The 21,266-nt window shown below is 43.0% G+C and overlaps 1 long non-coding RNA gene across 4 annotated transcripts in view; it reads left to right on the top strand.

The window, feature by feature from the left end:
• Positions 1–753: 753 nt before the first annotated feature.
• LOC140599736 (uncharacterized) overlaps positions 754–21,266 on the top strand; it is an 86,856-nt gene continuing 66,343 nt past the window's right edge. For all 4 annotated transcript variants that reach the window (XR_012002720.1, XR_012002716.1, XR_012002717.1 and 1 more), the window contains exon 1: positions 754–965. This is a non-coding gene — a long non-coding RNA (uncharacterized lncRNA). The remainder of the gene's footprint in view (positions 966–21,266) is intronic.

Genomic DNA, 21,266 nt, shown 5'->3' with positions numbered 1-21,266 from the left:
CCTCTCCACAAAGCCAATTTCTAAATGGGAAACATTCCTCTGGCTGGATGTTCTTTCCATTTCTTGGGGCCCCAGTGGAATAGCACCACTCAGTGATTGGGGAGAAAGTGTCAGTGGTCAGAAGCAAACTTCCTCAATGAAAGCCTCCCTAGAAACTGGCGTCATTCATCATTATCTGTTCTCATCTCGAGGCCGCTCGCCAGCTTCCCATCCTATGGAATCTGGCGGGATCCTCCTCCGAGAAGGATGTTGCAGGGGGTGAGAAACTGACCCAGTGTGCGGAGAGGTCTCTGCCGGAGTTCCCAAGGAGGAGACCAGAGAGATCTCTGTTTAGCCAGCTTACTTTGTCTTCCTCTATCTTCTAGCTGACTTTGGGACCTACCATTGCTCTGGTGTGGCATCCTATTGTGTACAAGCAAGATGCTAATTTGGGATCAGTTTGCAAATGCCATTCGCTTTCCCCATTTGCAATAAGCTGTTTCTTTCTGGAATTCAGTTCATCAAGACTTCCTCGTTTCCACAGCTCTTCATTAGCCCCATAGAGAAGCCTCGTTTCCACAGCTCTTCATTAGCCCCATAGAGAAGCCTCGTTTCCACAGCTCTTCATTAGCCCCATAGAGAAGACGTTGATCTTGTCTGAATTTTTTTTAGTATCAAAAATACTAAAAAAAGGAAGAGAGGGCTTTTGTGCTCCTCTAATGTTCACTGGAAGGGAAGTTCCATGCAATAACATCACGACTTATAATGCCAAATATTTGTGCTTATGTCAGAGTCCAGAGGCTAGAACTGCTTTCTTCATTCATGACATCTTGTTCAGTCCCTACTTCATTTAAGGCACCGCTCTGGGTGCTGTGGAGCCTATACAACGGATGGGACCTGGATTCTGCTTCCCAGGATGTAGACAAGGAGGGGAGGATGAGGCATGTGCATACCAAAGCAGACGTGCAGAAGAATTCCCATGGAAGGTCAGAATCAAGAGAGATTGTTTCTAGCTTTTAGGTGGGGGCAAGGCTTCTCGAGGGAGGTGGCATTTAACTAGGGGAATACTGTGGGCAGATCCAGAGAAGGTGACATAAAGTGGGAATGGGATTTTGACTTTCTGTTCCTTTAAAGAATAATTCCAGGTACTTATATGCTTTATGGAAATTAGGGTTAACGATGACCAGAAGGTGCCTTTCTTTCAGTCCCCAACCTTTGATTCTTTTGTACACGTCGTGTGACTTTAAAGCAAGCAAGTGTACAAAGTGTATAAAAAATGCAAAGAAAAAGAGCAAGTTGACATGGGCGTTATGGACCATAGAGAGCATCTCTTCCACACTGGAATAATTCGTCAGGTCCTCGTGCCAGATAAATATAATTTTGAGTTGAGAAACAGGACCAAGGTTTCAAAGTCCTCAATTTCCAAATGGCTATCACATGGCCTTTATCTGTTTACAGAAGAAATCACAGTGGAGTAGGGCAATCACCCTTTCCCGGAAAGCAAGAAGGTTGCATTTCCTGGCGCTGTAAATAGAACCTCTGTGAGTCTGGCCACCCCCTCTTCTCAGGAGACTGCAGACGGTGGATGGTAACAGCCTCTGTCTTTTGGGCAGGCATAATTAATGGAGTAAGTGTAGGTTTGTGGCTTGTGAGCAGCCAGGGTGAAACTGCTTGTCCATTTCAGCTTTCGCCTAAACCACTGGGACACTTACTTCCTGAGTCAATGGGGATCTTGCAATGCTAACAAAAGACCCCCATTGATCATTGCCCTCTCATAATTGCTGCCAGTGTGAGGCTGTCCCTCACAACTTGTTGACATCTCTTGACAATTTAACTATGGCACATGCTAAGGGCCCAAAGCCATCAAAACGCAGGGTGAAGAATGAAAAGGCAAGCATCAACTTTTGCAGCAAACTCTATGAAGTTCAGGGTACAACACCGCTTCTCCGGTGATGACATTTAATTGTGCATTAGGAGCCTTTCCAGTGGAGCCTCCGGGTTCTGCTTGAGCTGAGAGGTTGCTGGGAAGATAACTCTTAAGTAGCCCCCTAACTTTTCAGAAACGAGAAATTGGGGGAGGTCAGACAGTGGTATCCAATAGCACCTGGGTGTGTTAGGGACCATCCGAAGGAAAGGTCTCACACCAAGGGTGGAGGATGAAAGTTGGCAGCTTGCATCTGAAAATCTGCTTTGCAATTCGTCAGGATTCACGCTCAGCAAACTGTCATGAGGGCTCAGCAAACTGTGGCCTTGGGCCAAATGCAGCCCAACGCTTGTTGTAAATAAAGTCTTACTGGAACACAGCCACAGCCGTTTGTTTATGGAATGTTTATGGCTCTTTGGCTCTGTAAGAGCAGCGTGGAGCGGGCAGAGACAGATTGTATGACCCTCAAAGCTGCAAAATCTTTCCCATCTAGCCTTTTACAGAGAAAGTTTGCTCATGGCCTGATGACATTTTTTATACGGAGTCACTGAACTGAGCTCTCAATGGGAGGTTCTGTAATCTTAGAGAAGCCTTGCAATTAATTGTGCTTTGAAGTCTCGAGCTCTGGACCTGAGACTCTGAGGCCACAGGCTAGCCTTATTAAGAAGCTTTCAAACTCTTCAGCGTTATTCTGGTTCTAGTTCCCTAGGACACTAGTATCTGTAGCTAATAGTATAGCCTCCCATGATGTAGGAACGTGGCACAATTGGTAGAGTCGGATGGCCCGTGGAGCCGTCAAAGTCTAAATGGCTGATTTCTGAAACCGAAATATGAAAGCTCAACACAAGCCTTTGATCTGCATTTGGTTTGGATGACTACAAAGATTTCCAGTGCCACACGTTGATACAGCAAAAGTTAGGCATGATTGCTCTGGCACCCTGTAGTTAAATTCGAATTTCTGGACTGCTTAGGGAAAGAATTCTTTTTCATAGTTGAGAAAGAATTAACCTCTAAGTCACCAGATTGCCATGCTTGTTAAAAATTTAGTAGTCATTTGGGTCATAAGCTCTCTAAAATACTATATACTCCTAGTATGAAAGTCCCCAGTTTAGATCTGTCACCAACATGGGCACTGGACTGAGCCCCAGCACTGGAGGCTTTCTTCCTCTTTCTACCCCCAGCCTCATAAAGCCTCACAGACATAGAGAAGATATCTTTTGCCCTGAACGAAAGCCAGTGGGCTGATGTGTTGAGAACGATTCTGAGGATGCATCTTGGGGGCCATAGAAAAGAGCTTCATGGTCCCCGATTGATGTGTGATGATTCCAGAGAAGAGGTTAGGTATCTTCTGCTCCATAATTCTGATTCTTGCTCTGTGGCTTCGAGGGCTTCTGAACTGCAGAGCTGGATTTTGTTTCTTTGTTCTCAGCTCTCTATTTTGCTGTTAGCAGGTCTGAGACTCAATGTCCTGTTCCTGGGTCTTAGCCTCACCTCATATTCTGTTTCTCTGGGTACTTCGCTTCTTTTCTCCCTTTCTTATATTCATCTATTTTTCTTGGCTCCTCTGACTATAACAACTTCTCTTGAGAAGTGTGTCTTTTAGACACATCCAGTCAATCAGGTGCTTCTTTCTGCCCCCCAAGATCACTGTTTATAGGTGTGCAGACTGTGACCTGGACAAGGTTGCCTGGGTAGAGAGTGAGGATGGAGGCTTAAGGCCAGTGTGCACCCTGCCCCTTTCACATTTATTTGCCTGCATTCTATTTCCTGTCTCCGTTTCTCTCTTTTTTTTATCTTTGTGTATGGATTCTTATTTTATTAAATGAATTATAATCCATTTGTTTTCATGCTCAGATTGGCCCAGATTTGGCCAATGGGAACCCTTTTGAGCCGGTTCCTTTGTTCTTTTGACATATCTATAATGTTTGGCATGTACTTCCTTCCTTTCTGCACAACTCTATGTTCCAGATTCATCTTTACCTTTCCCTGCCCCAGCCCTGGATTCAGCCACTTCTGCAAGAAGCCTTGGTTCCTTTTAGTTGGGGATGATATTTAGAAACCAAGACCAGGGTGCTAGGTGTGCTCACAGTTAACTGGAGTGTAATTGCTTTTAGAATTTAAAAGAATTTCTAAGATTATTAATGATACCATGAGTCGAGATTGATACTTTCAATTCCAATCTAAACCCATAGGTTCTTCCTTGCTGTCCTCATTCCATTTTTGTATTTCTTTTCTTTGTACATAGAACCCTGGCTCTAAACAGTACATTCCATCTATGCTTTTAAACAATTTAATGACGTGTTTAATTTCCATTTGAATTCGTTCTCTCTTGGGCATCTTGCAGTTTCTGAAATAGTTCTGTCTTTTCTTTTTTATTTCTTTCTTTGGTAAAATGAACTCTCATTGTGTTTCTTCCTGTCTCTTGTCCATTTTTATTCTCAGTTTTTGGATATATGTAATTACATGATTGTTTGAAAATAATCCAATTTGTAATATTGTGTTGTAGGCATCTTCTGCTTCATGGTGGGATTTTGTGGGATAGTTTTTATTAGTTGAAATATCTTTTACACTTTTATTTTATTCTGATCTGACAGTAGAATCATATGCAATTGGTTAGATTTTTTTTATTCCTAGGCATTTTGTAGGTGAGTTTTCTAAATTGAAAGCACCATTTTCCATCACTCTAATAAAGTTCAGTAACTTTAATGGGTAATGATGATGATGGAGATGGGGTAGACTGAGCGTGGCCACGATGTCTTACTTTTTTGTTTCCTCAGGTTTCTTATTTTTAGTTTCCTACTTCCTTCTTGGCCCTCGTTGCTGCACATCCCAGCAACACCACTTCTTGCCTGTTTTTCTGATTTTTCCCCCCAGACAGTGATTTTTCTGCCACTGCCTGCTAACTTTCAAGTCCCTTCCCGGTATCAGATTCCCTGAACTGCCAAGTCAGGTAGTGGTCAGGGGAGCACAGCTTAATATTTGGGCAGTTAGTGTTGGACTTACTCTTTCTGAGACTTTCTCTTTTATCTTCAGACCTGAAATTTTCTCCTGACATTACTTCTTGCCTCTAGATCTGGCTTGACTTGGCACTGGTGAGTTTTGCATTTTCATTCCAGAACCTAGATTGAGGGCCCTATTGGGCCACATTGTTCTTATAGCAGAGGGCAGGAACAAAGAGGTTGACCCAAATTATTCAAGTACATTTGGAACTTTTGCTTAGATATGATGTATATAACATTTGTGCATATTCCATTGACAAAGGCAAGTCCTATGGCCACCCCTCCTAGTGAGGCCAGGAGGTGTACTCCTCCCATATGCAAACATAGCAAAAGTGAGGAGTGGATTATACTCTTACAGGGAAGGGGGATGTTAAAATGCTCACGTGCATAGTAAATCTTCAAGTGGGAGATTTTATTAAATAGATATACCAAAATTAATTGGCCACAGAACCCTTTCCTTAAGGTACATCTCAAATTCCCCAGAGAATACTTTGGGAAATGCTGCTCTGCTCCATCTTGAGGTGTTAGAACTAACCTTCAAAAAGTTATTTCTTTGGAAGTCTGGGTAAGTGGAGTATACGGAGCTCCAAAACTCATGTTTCAATGAGTGAGAGCCAGACTTTAAAACCTTCTCATGTCAGCAAGTCCAATGCCTCTTTATTAGCTAACACTTCTTTAGCCCTAAAGTCCTATAAAAAGTAGATTTGGAACATAATCCTAGAGATCTCATGCTTTTTTATCCTTATGGCTATCAGTGATCTTGTTAGGAACCATCCCCTCCCACAACGATCTTTTTTTCCCCTCAAATAATCAGTTATTAAGGAATTCTCATTTGTGTTTCTTCAAATAAGAAAACCAAGAGTCTCCATCTTATTGTTTTATGTGTCATTCAGTGTGAATGGTGTCTTTTCCAGATTCCCGCATCAGCCAGAACTAGATTGTTGAGCTCACTAACTATAGCTCTTAGCATGGTATCTGATATATGAATAATAAATTGCATTGAGTGATGAAAAATTGCCGACTGAGCAGGTGATGTGCACATGGCAGGGTATCTTTGCTCTGTGGGCTTTGGCTATATGGAAAGCAGAGCCATAAAACTTAAATTAGGAACACATACTCTTTTTTTTTTATAGCATAAGGTAAGTGTCTCATAACCTTGGAGTGATGAGATTCAGGTCATTGGGCTAAAAGAGAATGGAAACGAGGGTGTCCTCATTCACATACCCAACTTGGTGGTTACCTTGGGCAATTTACTCTTCTTTCGTCTTCTCATGTGCCACATAAGATATACCACATGAGGCTTGGAAGAAATTCTGCTAATAAAGCTTGAAAAGATGAGAAAGGTATTGCAGGAGTTGTGGAAATGTGCTGTACAATACTGGGTCAGTGGAGTTCATTTTCTTTTTATCCCCAAGATATGTCTTTCAAGGTTTTTTGTCCCTAATGTTTTCATTATGGTAAAAAATATGTAACATGAAATGTATAATTTTAATAATTTGAAGCTTAGAATTCAGAGGCATTAAGTACATTCACATTGTTGCTACCATCACCATGCTCTACTTCCAGAACTTTTTTTATCATCCCAAACACCAAATCTACCCATTAAACAAAAAAATCCCTATATTCCTTCCCCTCAGCCCCTGGCAGCCTCTGTTCCATCTTTTGTCTCTGTGAATTTGATATTCTAGGTCTGTCCTAGGAGTGGAATCACATGATATTTGTCCTATTGTGTCAGTCTGTTTCTTTCAGTATAATGTCTTTGAGGTTCATCCATGTCACATACATCAGAATTTCCTTTATTTTTAAATAGTGAAAGGGATTAAAGGGGAAAGGAGAGAAAATGAGTGGGAAATATCAGAGAGGGGGACAAAACATGAGAGAGTCCTAACTCTGGGTAAGGAACAAGGAGTGGAGGAGGAGGTGGGTGGGGGGATGAAGTGACTGGGTGACAGGCACTGAGGGGGGCACTTGACAGGATGAGCACTGAGTATTATACTATATGTTGGCAAATCTAATTCCAATAAAAAATACACACAAAAAATAATTTCCTTTATTTTTATGTTCAAATAGTATTCAATTTTCTGTATATAGCACATTTCGCTCATCCGTCTGTTGACAGACACCTGAATTGTTTCTGTCTTTTGACTATTGAGAATAACATTATTATGGTCCATGGTGTGCAAGGCAAGCCTCTTCTGGAGGGTATTTGTCCTCCTCTGCAGCCTTGAAGTCCTGGCACTCAGTTGCGGGGGAGGTTTGGTGTCTAAAAAGTAGAAGAGGACAACTGGCAGCAGGCAAATGGTTAAAGTTCTGGCTTGAAGTTTTATAAGCTCAGCCCTCTTCCCTTTTTTTCCTCAGGGCAGACCTTTTCCTGGAATCAAGTTCAGCTCTTAGAACCACTCCATGGGTGGCTGATGGACACAGCAATAAAGCTGACCAAATCCCACTCCTTTCCATATTAATGGGGCCATTTGCTGTTGTGGGATTGAAAGTATTATAGCTGAGTGACAGTTGTTTAATATTCTAATTACATAAACTTTCTGTGTTACAGTTTTGCCATTTGACATATGAGATTTCATAATGTGATTGAATTTGTATGTTGGAACTGTGTTTATTAACGGAGACTGACACGGTTCTAGGAAGAATTTATGTGAAGCCCGCTGAGTGAGTGATGTGGGAAATGCACAGTGATCGGCTGGGGGAGGCTGGAGTACAACCTGACCAGAGTCTTTTCTGTTTCAGTTTCCCAAGAAAATGTCTTGGAGACTAAGTCCACGTTTTCATTCATTTGGACACGTTGTGGGATGATTGGATGTGAGATGAGGGAAGACTGGCTCAAGAATGGGTACTTGCAGAGGCTGAAGGCCAAGGGACTGCTCTGTAAAGAGCTCGTCCAATGCAGGGAGGGCACAGAAATGCATGTAAATAGTCTGATTATATTATCTTTTCTTTCACAAGGCTTTCCTGGCTGGAGGTATAAATACATATTAGTTAGCAGAAGCTTTAGGCTTTTCTTTGGAGAATACCTAAAGTCTACTCATTCTAAGCTAGATAACTGGGCGGGGAGCCATTTTTCAGAGCGGCTATGGCCTCGGAAGGTGGCAACGTGATTTTTGCCTCTGCACTCAGCTTAGATCTGAATCAAACTAGGCCTCAGCCAGGAGGTTTCAACAATTTATAATTTAGTGAGGTTAGGCTTATGTTGGTCTCCAAAGGTAGTTTAAATTGAGTTTCCACAGATTTATGCAAAACTCCAGTACAATATTAGTAAGATCCAAATAAATCAGAAAACTATAGGCATTTTCATCTTCTAGGATATTACAAACCAGCAGAGAGAGTTTGTATGCTAGTAAGGTTAAAAATTATAAAGCAAACAGATGAGTTCTACCCCTAACCAGATTTCAATTTTTAAAAATGATTGTATATTAATTTTTTAGAAAAATTATGAAGGTAATATAATTATCTTACAGAAAACATAGAAAAGAAAAAATTACTCATAAGACAATACCCTTAAGCAGCCTCTAATGTATTTTGGTATAATTCTTTATAGTCTTTTCCCTCAGCATAACTATTTATCTTTTTTTCTTTATATATTTGTCATCATAATTTAAGGACAAATTTGTATCTTATTCTTTTCATTTAATATTGCACTGAAACATTTCCCATGTTTCTATATTGTCTTCTTAGCCATAATTTTAAATGGCTTCATTGAGGGAAAGCAAGGAATACAGAGCATTTACCTCACTTCCAATTTTATAGTAAACTAGACCAAGGGCATTTGCAGATTTATCATTCAAGATTTCAGCTCTTCTCAAGCAATTCCAAAGTCCCAAGGCATGTAATAATTAGTAATTTTATCAAAGCATTTGGGGGAATTTGAATCATAAGATCAGAGTCCAGGAACTAGCCAGCCTGTCTATGAACTGATTGCCCGGTATCAGGATATTAACGTAGTTTTTGTATTTTCTGTTTGTCCCATATGCATTTTATGGGAAATTATTGTATTAGTTTTTGCTGCATAATAAACCACTAAGAACTTAAATGCTTAAGACGACAAACATTTATTATTTAGCTCCTGATGCTAAGGTTGGCTGGAAAAGCTGGGAGAATTGTGGCCTGGGATGACCGGCAGGGGCCCGGTGGCCTAGAATGTACTCAGTCACGTATCTGGGGTTGGTGGGCTGTTGGCCAGAGTGGCTTCGCCTTTTCAGCATGTGACCTCTCTAGGTTGAACTGCTGGTGGTCCCATAGTTTCAGGTGCAGAAAGAGAAAGCAAAATTCACATGCAAGCATTTCTCAATCATTTTTCAATGTACTTGCATCATATTTGCTAATGTTCCATAGGAGGAAGCAAGCCATATGGCCATGCCCAAATCGAAGTCCACTAATAGACTTTACCTTTGAGGGACAGAGAAGCAACATCACATTTCAAATAGGCAAACATACTGAACTAGCAAAGATATTGTTTGCAAGTAAACTAACACAGTTTCATACGTAGATGTATGATCACATTTGGGAATCTGCAGAAAGTCTGGCAGAAATCCAAGGGCCACACCATTTGTGATTTATGAGGAGGGGGATCTTCTAGCCACGGGCAGGTATTGTAAATACTACTTTAATACTGTCTTTGTGTATATATTTTTAAAACTATTTTGAGTTATTTGGTTAGGATCGACTCCCAGAAGAGGAATTACTAGGTCAATGAGAATGAGCATTTTTATGTCTCTGAATACTTATTTCCAGCTCATTTTTCAAAAAGTGGTGTTGAATCATGTGCTGTCAGCAATGTATGTTTGATTATGCACAAGATTACCTGTTTTGCCACACTTTGGTTAGCCCTGAATGTTATCATTATTAGAATTTGCTAGTGAAAAGCTAAAAAGTGGTTCCTAACTTCTATGGGTGTTTATTAGTCTTCTGGGGCAGCTGTACCAGAATGCCACACAGTGGCTGGTTACACAACAAAAATTTATTCCCTCACAGTTCAGTGGTTAGAAGTCCAAGATCAAGATGTGGGCATGCTGGGTTTCTCCTGAGGCCCCTCTCCTAGACGTGCAGATGGCTGCCTTCTTGCTGTGTCCTCGCATGGCCTTTTCTCTGTCTGAGCACATTCCTGATGGCTCTTCCTTTTCTTAAAAGAACATCATTAAAAAAAAAGAAAAAAAAAAAAGAACATCATGTTGGATGAAGGTCCCACTTTTAGGACCTCGGTGAACCCTGATGATCTCATTAAAGGCTCTATGTCCACATGCAGATGCACTGGGGGTTGGGGCTTCAACATACAAATTTTGGGTGCATTTAGGTCCACTAGTAAATGTAGGGCAAAACAACAGCAAGCAGAGGCCAGCTTAATTGTGCTATGCCCAAGGCCTAAGCCTCAGTGTCCTTCCAAGACCAGGAAGGGCACCTAGCAATTTTATATTTGTGACTTTATATTCTTTTTCAAGAGGGCTCCACTAAACCTAGACCCACTCTGTCATGGACTAAATTGTATTCCCCCCAAATTTATATATATCTTCCAGGGATACAGCTAAGGATATTGGTTTTGAATAAAACGTGGCAGGAGAGGAGTGTTACCATTTAGCGTGGAAGGTTCTCAGGTTTGAAGCTTTGGGTTTAAAGACATGGTAAGGTTTTTAGGGGAGGCCTTACTTGCTCCAGTAGAGCAGCAAACCACTTAGGCAGTGTGTTTGTTGGGTGACAATGAGTGTGTCTTATTGCATCAAGTATTTGACCTCTGCCATCTGAGCACATGACCGAAACATGGTTGAGAGGGAACCAATTTTCATTCTTTAATTAGACATGGGGCTCAGAATCTAAGTTCCCTGGAGAGAGAGAACACACCAACATAAGTTTATATTAAGATATAAATGCCTTATGCTAGGTTTTCTAGGAGTTGGTTTTCATAAGGGAAAACGAGATGGCATTTCTTGAGAAGAAGGTATTCAAAAAGGGAATTTGGGGTGCTAATGACAAGCTTCACTCTTAAAAATGTTGCACGTAACACTTTCACTATTGGCAGGTGTCATGATACTATATACAGGAAACCCTGAAGACTCCAGAAAAAAACTGCTAGAACTGATAGATAAATCCCATAAAGTTGCAGGGTACAAAATTAATACGTAGAACCAGTTGCACTTTTATAATGAAGTAGCAAAAAGAGAAGTTAAGAAAACACTTTCATTTACAATTTCACCCCAAATAATAAAATGCCTAGAAATAAACTTAACCAAGGAGGTGAAAGATCTATACTCTGAAAACTATAGAAAAAAGTGTTAAACTGGGCCAGTGCTGGCTATGGAGGACATGGTTGTTGTGTCCTAGTACAGAGCTTTCTGCATAGAGAATTTATTGTCTTAGAAATGTGTTTCTGCTGCCATTTCTGCTTCCTTCCCTGTCAGATACAGGGGCCTGAACACAATTAGGGACTTATGGGAAGGGGTAGGACCATGCTGTGACAGGCATTGCCTTAGGCCAATGAGAGTGTAGAAACGGATGAACCAGGCAGGGATCCTTAGGGGTAATGATTACTTAAGCATGAGTCTTTAAGTAAGGGTTGAGGGGGAGTTTGGAAAGTTGGTTTGGCAGTGAGCTGAGTGGAAAGCAAAAGTCACATGGGGGAGGGGGAGGTATAAAGAGAAATTAAGAAGAGAAACCCTCATGAAATGACATATTTAAAGACACATTAATTACATACAGAAAAAAGGTAAATCTGACTTTCTTTCCCTCTTGTTAAGTAATGCAGATAATTCACACAGCTATGGAGATCGTTATTCAAAATCACCATGAACCTTCTGGCTCCTGGAAGACAGCCAATGAAATTCCCAGAGCTGAAAGGGGCCTGTCTTAACTACCAATCTGAGTTACCACTGACACCGAGCAAAACATGTAGGAAAATATTAGCATTTCCTATTCAAACAAATAGGATATAGTCTGGGGACACAGGTTTATCTAATTTGCCTTTGAAAAGATAACATATAAGAAAGCACAGGGTTTAAACAGGAAAATCACTTTGCACAAAGTAACCAGTGATCCAAAGTGGGGTAGTCCTCACCGCCTCTGAGAACAAGCAGAGCATTGTCTCAACCATGAAAAGAAAACACCCTCTGATTTTCTAATTTTGCTCTGAACCAAATTCTGGGTTAGAATCTAAGGATGTATTTTCTTTGTCCTTCTCTTGCCTCCCTTCTTAATTTTCTTAACCTCCTATTTTTAATGGGGCTATCTAAGTGGATGTTGAAACAGTCTGAATGTTCAGAAAGAGTACATTTCCTATGTAAACAAACACAGCCCAGTTTAGAGAGAAAGGAAAGCCGTCTTGTCAACCCGAAAGGACCCAGCACATGGTAATTTTCGTAATTGAAGTATTCCAGGGATTCCAGAGTACAGGAACAATCCATAAAACGGGAACTGGACCACACAAAAACACACCCATGGCTCCAAGCGGGCATGTTTGAAAATAAGCAGACCTTGAGGAGTAGGAAGCAGGGGGCTTGCATCAAATGATCTTTATAAATGCCCCTCTAAAATTAAAACCCTCTCTAAGCTTCTTCCAGGTAAAAATGTTGTCTGGGGGTGGTGGGTGGGGGCTGGTGGTGGTGGTGGTGGTGGTGGCTGGAGGCCGTGAAACCCAAGCGCTGTGGAGAGGAAGACAAATAGACTGCTGAGATCAGGACTGGAGTGACATGACCTTGAGATTTTTTTGTTTTCTTTCTCAAGGTCTTTCACATGCATCATTGGATTACAATCTCAAGTCTGGGATCCCAGTGGAATTGAGTATCCATTGAGAATTTACTGTGCTCTAGGCACGGAACAAGACAGTTCGGGTCTTTCAAAGACAACACCTAATTATCCCCAGAGAAGTCATGGCTGAAAAGATGGGATGGTGAGAGTCCCTAGATCCATTCTAGACATGAGTTTCTCTGGAAGTTTCCTGCCACTGCCAGAGGTGTTTCTTGCCCACCTGTCGAGAAAATTCTTGACTGCCTGATCTCTCCAAATAGTAAGTGTTCCCTGAGCAATCAAATGATTTTTTTAAAACAGCAGGCGGGATGATAATGTTTTAAAATAGAGTCTATCTGCCATCTTGTAGCTTCCATTCTCATTCCAGATGAAGTCCTGGGGGTGCCAGAGTCCAGATGAGGATTTTGGTATCTCCAAGGATTAGCAGAACATAGGGAGAGAAAGAGGCCCTGTTATCTTTGCACAGGGGCTGCCATTTGACTTCTCAGCGATGGAAGTCAGCATTTCCTTCGGTGTAAGTGGTAGCTTTTGACTGGCTGTCAGGAGAGCCCGGGTTTGTTTAATTTGGAGTAAAGTTTTATGAGTTAATCTCTAGTGAGGGAAAGCGGCAGTAAACACAGAACATATTGGTCATTATTCCTAGTATTTCTACATTCTTTCTCATGCATGAAAGGAGAAAAAAAATTTCAAAAGAATGAGGAGGCATAGGGCTCAAACATATGTGTGTGTGTGCGCGCGCACGCGTGTGCCCGCGTATAATTTTGTTTTGACCAAACCATCTGGTGTACAATATACTCCAGTAGTGTGAAGGCAAACATTTACCAGGAGATTCACATGGTTTCTGCTGTGAATAAACATACTTGCCCAAGACTCTTAAGTTTCTAGAAAATAGAGATAAACATAGATCTCTCTATGCATATATTAACACAGCTCAGTCCTTTGCAGACCAAACTGTGATTTATTTTGGTGGACCTTATAAACTCAGGTGGGTTAAAATGCCAGAGAGACATACACAATCTGGAAATGATCACTGTCGTGTCTGAGGAAAGCTACCTTTCTCCTCAACTTTAGTAATAGGAGTGAAAAATTCAGGGATCTTGTGATATGATTGTGTGCTGAAAAGTGGATTAAATCTCAATTAAATCACAACATAAATAATACCTTAACGAAGAATGTTAAAAGTGAACTTGAAATGGTCTTAAAAACAAAGGAGGTAATTTGCCTGATTTATTAGGGGAGAGAAAAAAGTGGCTTTGTGTGTGTTCTGTGGATTTCACCTTTAATGGGACAGACTTCTAGGGAAACTGCTGGGATTTGGGGAAGCTAAACCGAGGGCTCCTAGCATGCTGGCTGGATTTTTAAGAGGCTAGAGGGAGGGGGAAATCACCCGCCCATCCACCCAACCATCCAAACAACCAGCCCACTGACCAAACAAGCTGAGTGCCCAGGCCCTGGGAACATGGCCATTGTTTCCAAAGGGGGTCCTGAGTATCAGAAGACCACTCAACGAGGGAGCACTTAAACTTCAAAAGGAAGTGGGGGATTTACTAGGAGGGTTGAGGGGAATGTTCCTATAACTGGGACCCCCGATGTTCTCATTCATAGGCCTGAGTGTTGTTGAAAACCCTCCTATAAGATCCAGATATGGCTTTGGCTCTTCTGGCCTGAGCTGCTGCTTGAACATCTTGCACTACCATTTCTCTGAAAAGTCCAAGGTGTTAGGTGCTTCTTTTGAAAGCCTCTCGGTCCTTCACCAAGAATAGGCCATATTCAGCTTCACTACAGGGTGGTGGTGGGGGTGGGGTGGGTGCTGGAAGGCATGTTTCTGGTTGGTCATGCATATGTCAGTAGGCAAGGGTATCACCTCTTGGGGCCTGTTTTCTTACGTGAAATGAGGGAGTTGTTCCTTAAGGAGCTTTCCAGCTCTGAAATCCTATGATTCTCAGTGGGCCAGGAAATCCAGCTTCTGAGCAAACAAAGCTCAGAGGGGCACAGTGGAATCATTTGCCAAAGGCCATGCAATGACTGTCTCTCTTTTCTGACAACTAGACTCCGACATCCAATAAGGCTGAGGGCGTTGGGAGGGCGATGACCATGCCTATCTTGCTCACGATTGTGTGTCTGTATGCCTGGCACCTAGCCAGCAGTCAAGAGCCATTTGTTGACTTAATAAATGAAAGGATGAATAGAAATCAGGAAGTTCCTAGGAGCAATCTGATTTTGAGGCTGTGGCTTGCTCAGTTCTGCGGCTTGGAACCCCATGCGATCAACGAGCCTGAATTTCATACAGAGGAGGGCAGCCTCCCCAGCATGCTGGAAGACAGACGGACAGAGTGACTATCTGGGAGAATCAAATATTTCTGTCATTAGCACTGATGACAAAATCTGGCTTGCTATTTCACAGACATACACATCAAATGTCATACTTCTGGAGGCAATACAAGGAGAATCGGATGACAGCTCTGACTCTGGATATTGATGAGTCAAGTGGCCAACCTCGAACCATCTAGGTTGTGCAACAGAATCACTTTGATCGGACATGTGGAGGAAGTAGGTTACTTGAGGACTCTTATAAAACATGTCACAAGTCTTTGAAATAGCACACTGTGACCCTGTGCATACTCACCCAGTGAAAATTACAGTTTTACGAGACAAAACTTGCTTTTACTCTGCGCAGTGTACCCCGATACTTTATGATAATTCCGTTTTATTTTTATTTCATTATTTAAAAATGCTCAGTGCAGGACGCCTGGTGGCTCAGTTGTTGAGCGTCTGCCTTCAGTTCAGGGCGTGGCCTTGGTCCGAGGATCGAGTCCAACATAGGGCTCCCTGCATGGAGCCTGCTTCTCCCTCTGCCTATGTCTCTGCCTCTCTCTGTGTGTCTCTCATGCATAACTAAATAAGATCTTTAAAAAAATGAATAAATAAAACAAAAATGCTCAGTGCAATGCACTAAACGTTGATTTCATGAAAAATCCGCCATCTGCAAACAATGCCGAAGGCTATGTTTGAAGTGGGACAGTTTGGGGCATGTGTGCATCAAGTATTTTGTTTCATTTTGATTGAAAAAAAATAGTTTATTGAGATGTACTTTGTGTGCTGCACAATTCATGCATTTAAAGCAGGCAGTTCAGTGGTTTTTAGCATATTCACGGAGAAGGGCAACTGACTCTGCAATTTTAGAGTATCTTCATCGCCTCTGAAAGGAACCCCATATTCTTTTGCCATCACCCCCCATGCCTTCGTTTCCCTGGCTCCCAGCCCAGGCCACCGCTCATCTACCTTTTGTCTCTATCTCTTTTTCTTAAATGAATTAATTAATTTATTCATGATAGAGAGAGAGAGAGAGAGGCAGAGACACAGCAGGAGGGAGGAGCAGGCTCCATGCAGAGAGCCCGATGTGGGACTCGATCCCGGGACTCCAGGATCACGCCCTGGGCCAAAGGCAGGCGCTAAACCACTGAGCCACCCAGGGATCCTCCTTCTGTCTCTTTTAGATTTGCCTATTGTGGACATTTCACATGAATGGAGTCAGAGAACACGTGGCCTTTCGTGACCGGCTCCTATCAGCGTCTGTTGTCAAGGTTCATTCCTGTCGTCTCTGTGTCAGGACTCCATCGCTTTTTATGGCTGAATAATGTTCCAGCAGATGCGGTTATACCACGTCGAGTGTGTCCCTTGGAGGCATTTCATCCTCCTTTACACAGGCTGCCCACCGTTGCCGTTCAGGTCTTCTTGGGTTAGCTACTCGGTGGCATCTGAAAAGATGGGGTGCTGGAGCCCCAGCCCCCCAGACTGGCGAGAACACCTCCTGGGCACCCTCCTCAGCTCGCAGTCCTCACTGGCCAGCCTGCCCGTGTCCTCCTGTCCTCCCACGGTGGTCGGGAGGCCCTGCTGGGGATGTGGGCAAGGGCTGCTGCTGCTGGAAATGAGGGCCACCAAGCCCTTGATCCTCCCCTGGGGGCGGGCAGCCAGGACAAGGGTAGGAGCAGTTCATGTGTCCATCTGTGTGTCGGGCCCCAGGAAGAGCTCTCTGCGACACCCCGTCCTGGCCAGCGGGCAGCCCACGGCCCAGAGCCAGCTGGCAGGAAGGAGACCTTCTGCTGCCCACAAGATTTCTGCTGAAACCCCTTCTGCAGGAGGACGTTTCTCCCAATTGAATTTTATCACCTCTAGTTTTTTTTTTATTATTATTATTTATTTATATATTTATTTATTTTTTACCTCTAGTTCTTTAAACTTGCTTTTTTAAGTTTCACAGTCTCACCAAAATCACAAAGACCAACTACTACGTTGCAATGTGAGCTTCTTTTAGGGTTAGTGTTAGTGTTATCATTTTTTAAAAAATTTTATTTATTTATTCATGAGAGACTCCAAGACAGAGGCAGAGATATAGGCAGAGGGAGAAGCAGGCTCCATGCCAGGAGCCTGATGTGGGACTCGATCCTGGGACTCCAGGATCCTGCCCTGAGCCAAAGGCAGATGCTCAACCCCTGAGCCACCCAGACGCCCCACTGTTATCATTTTTTAAAAAAGATTTTATTCACCCATTTGACAGACAGAGGGGGAGCGAGCGCAAGCAGGGGGAGCAGCAGGCAGAGGGAGAAGCAGGCCCCCCTGCTGAGCAGGGAGCCTGATGTGGGGCTCGATTCCAGGATCCTGGGATCATGAACAGAGCTGAAGGCAGGCGCCCAAACTACTGAGCCACCCAGGTGCCCCTAGTGTTATATTTTGAAAAAAACATCTCCTTTCATGCTTTTAAATGAGAATATAAGTGATAGGTGTGCAAATCCCCAGGTGGAAGACAGGGGGTGCGCTCTCTGCCCCGCAAGGACATTACGATACTGAATAGAGGAATTGATTTAATATTCAGCAAAAAAGCCACCTTTGGCTGCACCTGAATTCTGGAATCTTCTGGGTGATCGAGGCAGGCTGTGCTGTTGATCGTTGTCTTGCCCTCATCTGTGACATTCCACGCTGACCTGGCTGCGTCTCCCTGCTCTGTGTCTGAAATGTCCCTGGCATTTTCCCTAGGTGTCTGCTAACCCAGGGTTGTGCAGGAGGGGTTCAGAGAGGAGAAGCCGTGCCCCAGAGAGAGGTGGACAGGAGCTGGCGCCCCTCCGAGGGCACTCTTGGCCTTCCCACACAGCCGAGGGTACTGGGAGCAGAGTGCTGGCGGTGCTGTGCAGAGTCCTTCGGGCCATCTGTCTTAGCCTCACCTGGAGGTGCCAGATGGCAGTCCAGAGGGCTGCCGTGTGTGTGTGTGTGTGTGTGTGTGTGTGTGTGTGTGTGTGCTGGGAGAGTGGGTGGGGCTAACTTTCTCAGGCAGCAGGCCCTGGGAATAAGTCACATGGAAGGTTCCCGTGAAGGTGGAAGCTGGCAGCTCTTTTGTTATCAGGGGCGTTGGTGTTTGGGACACAGCACTTACGGGGTTTATTCAACAGATACTTCTGGAGTGCTTACTATACACCGGGTAGCATTCTGGGCATTCAAGATAGGTTGCAGGGCAAAGTAGAGAGCGTTTTTCTATCTTTATGGTATTCTTGTTTTTTGGGGGAGGTGGGAATCAGATGATCATATATGCAGGTATAATATGATTCAGGTAGACACAAGGCTTTTAAAGAAAAATAAAGCAAATAAGGAATGTGGAGGAAGGGTGCTATCACAGAGATTGGGGGAGAGTTTTTTAAGGAGGTGATGCTTAGCAGGGATCTGAAAGGAGCCAGAGAGTGAGCTGATGAAATTCTAGGGATATTTATTTATTTATTTATTTATGTATTTATATTTTTAAAAGATTTTATTTATTTATTCATGAGAGACAGAAAGAGGGAGCCAGAAACACAGGCAGAGGGAGAAGCAGGCTTCATGCAGGAAGCCTGATGTGGGACTCGATCCCAGGTCTCCAGGATCAGGCCCTGGGCTGAAGGCGGTGCTAAACTGCTGAGCCCCCCTGGGGCTGCCCTAGGGATTTATATTCCAGGCTGAGAAGGTGGCAGGTGCAAATGTCCTGAGGATGGCGCTTGCTTGGCATGCTAGAGGAGCAGAAAAAGGTACAATATAGCTGGCACGAGGCAAAATGCAGTGTGGGGAGCAGAGGAGTTGTGGGGCAGCCAAGGACTCCATCACATGGGCCTTGCAGAAGTATGAGTGCTGATGTGAATCCAGTCCCTGCCTCAGTTTCCCTATTTTATGCCATTTGAGATCATAGGATGTAGAGGGATGTACACTGGATGTAGGAGGTACTTAGGAAGTGCCAGTTATGGTTCTCCCCTCCCAGGATGACAACAGGAACATTTGTTCCCACATCCTCATGAGACTTGGTCAGTTCACCAGGAATGTCATCCTTTAGTTTTGCTTGGGTTGGGCATTTAAGAAAATTGGTTTATCTCTACTCTTGAATATCACTAGATCTCCTGGGTATTGACTCTGATCGTGGTGGAGAAAGGAAACGGAAGACGTATGCCATGGGACCCAAGCTTTCCTTGCCTAGCCGGCAGGGACCGCATTTATAGTTGGTCATTGTATGTGGTGCCCAGAGGACGAAGAAACATGTGGTGTTTCATGAAGCCAGAGAAGAGGCCTGGGTGCCCTATGATCTCTTCAGCTTCCTGCTGTGATTCCAAGACAGTGTTGTGAGTGTTCACTTTACCCCTCAGCACCTGTTCGTTTGTTTGTTTGTTTGTTTTTTTCTGACACTACATGACAAAGCTCTTCAGAGACCAAGCGATAATATGAGCATAACAAGAGTGCAACTGGACCGAGTAATGTAGCTAGGAAGCTAACGAGAACATTGGTCCACACCTAGGCCACCAGTTATGATATAAAAACGTATTTGTTTTGTCAAAGGTCCTGAATCTTCCTGTTGCACCGAACACCAGATGTCATCTGCAGAGTCCTTAGCTCCCAGGCCTTCCCAGAGGGCTTCCTGCCAGCTTCCAAAGGAGTAACATTTAGGTCGATGGTTTCCAAACTGGTATTGGGTGGGAAGGGTAATGTCAAAACTCCAGAAATCGTAAAAATTAAAACCAGGTCAGTAAAGTACTATTTAGTAAGAGCTCATTGTGTGCAAAGAACAGTTCACAAACTGGGAATCTTCAAATCCAGAACCGATACGAAGCTCAAAGACACGGTATTACAGGATGGCTTGTAAAGTGAAGATGAGGAAGTTGTTTAACTTGACAAGGATTAGTTACTACAACCAGGGTTTTCAGATGGCATAGGGTTGGTGAAAAGTGACCATATTATACCATTTTAGGAAAATGACTTCAAGGTTTTTTTTTTTTTTAATTATCAGAGGCGTTTACAAGAAATAACCTAAATTTCTCTTACATTCATGAAGTAAGTAAGGTCGGTTTATGTGGTTTGAATGGTTTTGTCTGCCTGAGGAATTTTCAAGCCTGGTCTCCATCTTATTTTATTTCCATGGTAGGAATCCCCCAAGAGTGTGCAAGATGACACTCCGTGGGGAGGCTGGAAGAAGATGGTAAGAATTGTAATTTCAGTTTTAAAGATCTCATCCTTTGCCAGTTCCCTCAACTCTACCTCCTGAGTTTTATCCTATACTTCTTGTACTAATTTATTAGTTCAGAGATGGATTTTGGAATCAGATAACTAGGATTCCAATCCTGGCCCTGCCGCTTCCCAACTGTTTTCCTTTGGGCAAATTTCTTACCCTCTTGGTGCTTTAGCTTCCTGCTTGGCAAAATGAAAAAATATTACCCACCTGCTTTGGTTGTGAAAATCAGAAGCATGAACGTATATAAAGTTCTTGGATGGGGGCATGGCATACTGTTCTATACTAGGTTGTTTCTATTTTCCTGTTATTACAAGATGACAATTTATTAGTAACTAAAGATGAAAATATTAGGTATTTGTCCTACATTTTATTCAATGGTGGGGTGGACGATTAAAAAAATTGGAGATCACTCCTTGAGATGATGAACACCATTTTTCATCTAACAACTGTGACATTAACTTTTATAAGGACACCATTTGCTAGTTGGCTATATTTTTATAAAAGTGGAGCAGGTTTTTGTATCAACACTAGAAAGAAAACATTTGAGATATAAAGGACCAAAGCCCCAGAAGAGTACCCGGTTGCTTTCCAATTATAGATCTACTTTCTGAGGCGTCTCTACAGAGAGACGCCTGTCTTGAGAACATAAGGATGTTCTAGTCTTAAGAGCCCTGTAAAGGCACATTGTTCTGGAATAATTGCATACTTTAGCAGCAGACCCAAAGAGAGATTAGTTTTGAAAATCAAGAAGACCTTGGAGACCCTTCAACTAGGAATGTTTTTTTGAAGGGTTGGGGGAAGAACAAAGAAAGAAAGTGAGATTCATTTTGATTCAAGATATATTTTCCAGATACTTCCATTTTCTTGGATCTCCAGTTCTCAGTGCTTCCATTCTCAATGTTTCATGTTGAAACAGCCCTACTTAACCCATTGTTTGCCAGGCTCATGACAGACACCAGGCATGAACTTAGCTCTCCATTTTTGAGCTGAAAAGAAGAGTTCTTTTAGGAGCTAGGCATCCCTCACACCCCTTCCTCTCCCTCCCCCTTCTCTTCCTCTCCCCATGGACCTGAACAGCCTCTCCTTCTCCACCAGTTAATCCTTT

Source organism: Vulpes vulpes, chromosome 7, assembly GCF_048418805.1.
Source record: "Vulpes vulpes isolate BD-2025 chromosome 7, VulVul3, whole genome shotgun sequence".
Classification (NCBI taxonomy): domain Eukaryota; kingdom Metazoa; phylum Chordata; class Mammalia; order Carnivora; family Canidae; genus Vulpes; species Vulpes vulpes.
Note: the sequence above shows the minus strand (reverse complement) of the source record. Positions and strands in the feature narration are given on the sequence as shown.